The following is a 4,901-nucleotide window of genomic DNA, read 5'->3' on the forward strand; positions in this document are numbered from 1 at the left end:
CTGTCTTTGTAGTTAACCTGATATAGCTTATTCCTTTGTGCCATAGATGACCGTTGTTTCCCCCCCCAAAAAAACATACTGTATGTGAGCCACACCCTTGTACTAAATTAAATGTTCCTTTATCACAATGAAGTAATTTATTTAGTCAGCCACACACACTGTCCTGCTGCAGTAATACTCACTAGCACATATTAATCCACAGCTGAAAATAGTCCACAATAAATGCCCTGTTTTCTCCTGTTTCAGTAACATTAGCTAAAAACAAACAAGTGTCCAGCTCTTTTAGAAAATTACTTATTGTTTTTTAAATGAAACTATATATATTTGTGGCCTGTTTTAATAGTTTTACGTCTTCAGTAGGGAACAATGGGCTTGGGCCCTGAGAGCCACAGACAGGAAAGAGTGAAAGGTTTGAGAACACATTTGGTTTCGGTCTTTTTACAATATTCATTAACAAACCAAAAAATATAAAATAACGCCCAATGGATCCTTTTAAAAGTCTTAAACCATAGACTGTATATAAAAAGGGTCTTAAACACTGCAGCATGATTAGGAAAATGGCTGTAAAAGCATGCATAGTTTGTATATGAGCAATATAAACAAACTAGTAGAAATGATAATTCAGTGCATGCTGTACAGTATGTATGTTCTTCAGATATGTGAGATTTGCCTGTGAAGTAAAAAGGGTGTGCGTCAGTAGCGCGTATTATTATTTCTCCTGTGCTCCCTCATGCCTGCACCACTAGGCCTTGCTCTGCTTTATCTGGCCTTTCACAGAGGTCTGCTTGAAAACCTGAAGGGCTTCTGGAATGAAACCTCTGGGGAGACGAGAATACAGAAACTTTTTTTTTATAAGACAGGGGACAGAGGGGGGAAAAAAATCCTCAAACAGAAATGAGGGAATTCCACAAATTACCATTTGTCACAAAGTAATCCTGTTACTATTGCAAAGAATATGGAGCGGTGTAAACATGGAAATAGACTGCTAATATGGATGTAGCTTACAAGCAAAAGCTCTGTTCAGTTGAGATATACAGCTCCAAACCCTGTTTCAGATCCCCACTAAGGAAGAGTGCCACAAAATTTAAAGTGGTTACAGAAATGTATTTTTTTTTCTACGGGGAGAGATTAAAAATTTCAGATGTTTTTCTTTATTTATTCTTTGCATTGCTACACAGTAACTCATTTTGGTCTAACCCTTGTGCTAACCGGTTTCTCTCGCGGTGATCTAATGGCAGCATTCAGGGCTTACATTGCTGCAGTCAGAAAACTGATGAATATTTAGAAGCATTTTATCTTCCCATCTGTCCACAGGCTTTATCTTGTGTCTGTTTCACACATTGTAAGCCACTGAGTGCATGTAGTGACTGACAAGCATATAATCTTGATTGCATCTTGATGCTATTACCTTATGCTGCCAAGCGCTCAGGTGACAGCTGGGGGACAGTGAGGAGATCTGGGGAGAAAAGGTGACATTGAATTTTATGCACCTGTGTCGGCAGATGGCAGCTCCATACAGACACAAGATGGCGCCAGTTGAGTGAGTTCAACTGTGAGTAGGACATTTCACAAGGAAGAACAACTGTGTGAGAATATTTTCAACAATAATCTCTGTAAATAACAAAAAGAAAATAAAACAAAACAAAAGTTGGCTTTGTAAGGCTACAACAAAGGCAATCCCCTTTGTCAAATCATCAAATATTTTCAGATATAGTATAGATATTGCTAACTAAACAGATAAACTGAACAAATATACTTTTGGATGTATGTCTCAACATCCATTAAACAATTTGCGTTAAATGCTTTGGAATTATCCAAAATGAGATTCCTACAAAATCAACGCATGACAAATTGTTTTCAACTACAGAGGCAGTATTACAAATTAAGGCAGCACATTAATGTGTTGTTTAGATTATTGAGTGTGTAACAACATGAACCAGAATTGCCTCACAGTCATTTCTGCTTGCAATAATCTGCCTATCCTCAAATTATGCCCCCACCCGTACTATTTTAAGGGGTGGGGGGGAGTGGGGGGATGGGCAAAAGTGACTCTCCTTTTTCTTTATTCTCACTCTCTTTCTCAGTGAGTATCAGTCTGTTTTGCTCTCAGTTTGCCTCTATTAGATGCCTTAATGCTGTACAGCGTGGCCTATCTTCAAACAAGAATGCTGGTGATACTGGCCCTGCAGCGGTGTCCCCCCCTCTCTGCCGCCCCCAGCCCCGGCCTGCTCCTCTACACAGAGGGCAATAAAGACACAAGGAGGATTAGTGTTGTGTGCCTAACAAAGTGGTTGCCAGAGAGTGAGAGGGCCATGCCCATGGGCTCAACCACAACCCTGCTCAGCTCCACGCGGCTCTATCGTGGTCCCCCCCTGCTTGGGCTTCCCTAAGGTCCGCTCTCTCTCAGGGAGCTCTGTGAATGTGTGATAGACTCTGAGTGGGTGAATTCATGTTGATGCTAAAGAGGCAGAGGACGCAGACAGATAATCCATGGCTTAAGCAGTGCTGTAGTAACTTTCCCCCTTAAACAAGGGAACATGTGTGCAAACAGTTAAATTTAATTCAATCACATACTCTCACTGTGCATATTTATGCGCTGAAGACTTTCCCACAGTGAACCACAGTGAAGCTCAGAACTCCGGCTCTCTGACTGGGAGGTGCTTGAAAATTACCATCAAAAAACCCACAATCATGTAGTTTAGCCTACACAGCAACCTGATGCCGCAATACAAGTGTAGTACAGTGTCTTTCTGTGTTGATTTATCCCACGTCCAGTGGAAAAAATATGGTTTGACACAGAGTACAGGCAGGCTAAAGGCCTTACAGTATGTTTATGGATATCTCTCCCACTATAACCAGTGTGCTTACACAAATGGAACACCATATAATTGTACAAGTCTGATAAACAGAGGGGCCGTGGTCTTGTAAATGTTGTCACATTAGATAGGAGTGTTACATCTGAGATTACTGTGGAGGAACACGTCTGTGGGTGCAGGCCTGTGAGGACAGTAGCCTCCGGTTTGATGGAGAGCCGTGTACAGGACAGGACAGGTGAACCAAACAGCTGCTACTCCAGTTTTTCCTTAAAAACCCCAGCGTGACAGATCAGGCCATGCCTCTCACACATAACGGCCCGCTTTTCACACGGTAGCTGTCTCAGGCCACGTTACACACGTCTTTTAGATGGTCCATTTTGTGCATTGGGTAATGAAATTTACGCTGGAGACCCTAGAATATGCAGACATATGGTGGCTATTAATGCTCCTTTCTCCCTTTTCAGCTGAAACTCCCTGCCAAACAGTATGGTCTGTTCCCGCCTGTCTGTTTTGGGTCCTCTTCACTCCTCAAGCTGTTTGCCTTTTACCTCTGTCACGCCAACTAGGATTCACACAGCAGCAGCATGAACTGCTGTGTGCAGAGGAAAGGCCAAGTTCTGTTAATACTTGGCTAAGTTTACATGTTCATTCACACTTGATTATGGGGGAAGCCCTGAGTTCTGAATGGTTTCAGTATGTTAAAGAGACACAATAAGCAAAGGGCCATCCCTTTTACAGTAGATACAAAAATGGGAATCCAATACTTAATACAATTTTTAAAAAATATTTTGTAATATTATTTCCAAAATGTAAACTGCCATTGCTCAAGAAAAGAACAAAACAGAACAACACAGTTTACATGATTTTTTAGAAAGAAAAAAACTTCTCAAAATAAAATTAAGTGTATGCTGCTGATTGGCTGATTGCTGAGACTAGTTTATAAACTTGTCATACCTTGATAAGAACAGTTTTATTCCTATGTGGTATGGTTTATACCAATATTTACACCTTAGCATAATTCATGGTGCATCAAATTTAGCAAAACATTCTCCTTCTGTTCAGTTTTTTCCCACTCCGGCCTCTGAATTGATGGCAGCAGTATGCTTCATTCTTTGAACAATGTACCGAAGCCACTCCAAAAACTGATGGTAAAATATCCTTTTTCTGTTCCTTGGTAATGGAAATGGATGCTCAATAGTCTCCCTCTGCAAAGTATTATGGAGGTAAAAAGGCATGCAGGTGTAGACTATTTTTACCTGCATAAGCCTTTATAGATTAACACAGTTTACCAGTCCCCGCTCAGCTTCATGTACACTATCCTAACTCTGAAATTAACCGGATTCTACTCACTTAATCTCCTACTTTTTATATAAATGCATACTGCATTATCTGACTCAATGTCTGAGACGTTTCCAAACAATTTTCCTTTAAAACTTCTTCAAATTGGTATGAAAACATTCCCACGAAAATGATGGCTTCTTTATTGTTGTCGAAGAGGGTGTTTGCAGCTTGGAGTATAATTTTTCAGGGTTTTGGAGGAGACAAACTACCTATAAATAAATCCTATGCGATCTCAATTATTCCTGGGGTTTTTTCTCTTCACCATTCCCACACTTTTGATTTCCACTTTAAAAGCAGAGTGATATATCCCTATGATTGGAAATGTTCAATGCACCTCTGGAAGTGGGTGCACTGTCCTGTGCAGATAAGGTTGCGAATGCAAGATTTGTCTCTCTGAAATAGAAGCCTGACAAACAGTGCTGTCTCTCCCAGACACAGTGGGAGAGGAGTGTGCTCGGATGGAAGCCTTTGAGACCAGCCTTTTTAATATTGGCGCCGCTGTAACATCAGTAAGGTGACATTTCGGCAGCACCATCAAGATCCAACAGTGGCCATGCTGCTTCGACAATCAATTATCCATGCATAACATCCCACCAGTATGTGCGACATGAATCAGTCCTGGACCAGGCTTCTCCTCTGCCTTGATTCTCAAGAAAAGAGAGACCTTTCATTCGACCCTTAAGAAAGAGAGAAATGCTCTGTGTGCTGATAAGGGAGTGAAGAGAGGAAAGTAATAAAAAAATG

The sequence above is a fragment of the Micropterus dolomieu genome, linkage group LG18, assembly GCF_021292245.1.
Source record: "Micropterus dolomieu isolate WLL.071019.BEF.003 ecotype Adirondacks linkage group LG18, ASM2129224v1, whole genome shotgun sequence".
Lineage (NCBI taxonomy): Eukaryota > Metazoa > Chordata > Actinopteri > Centrarchiformes > Centrarchidae > Micropterus > Micropterus dolomieu.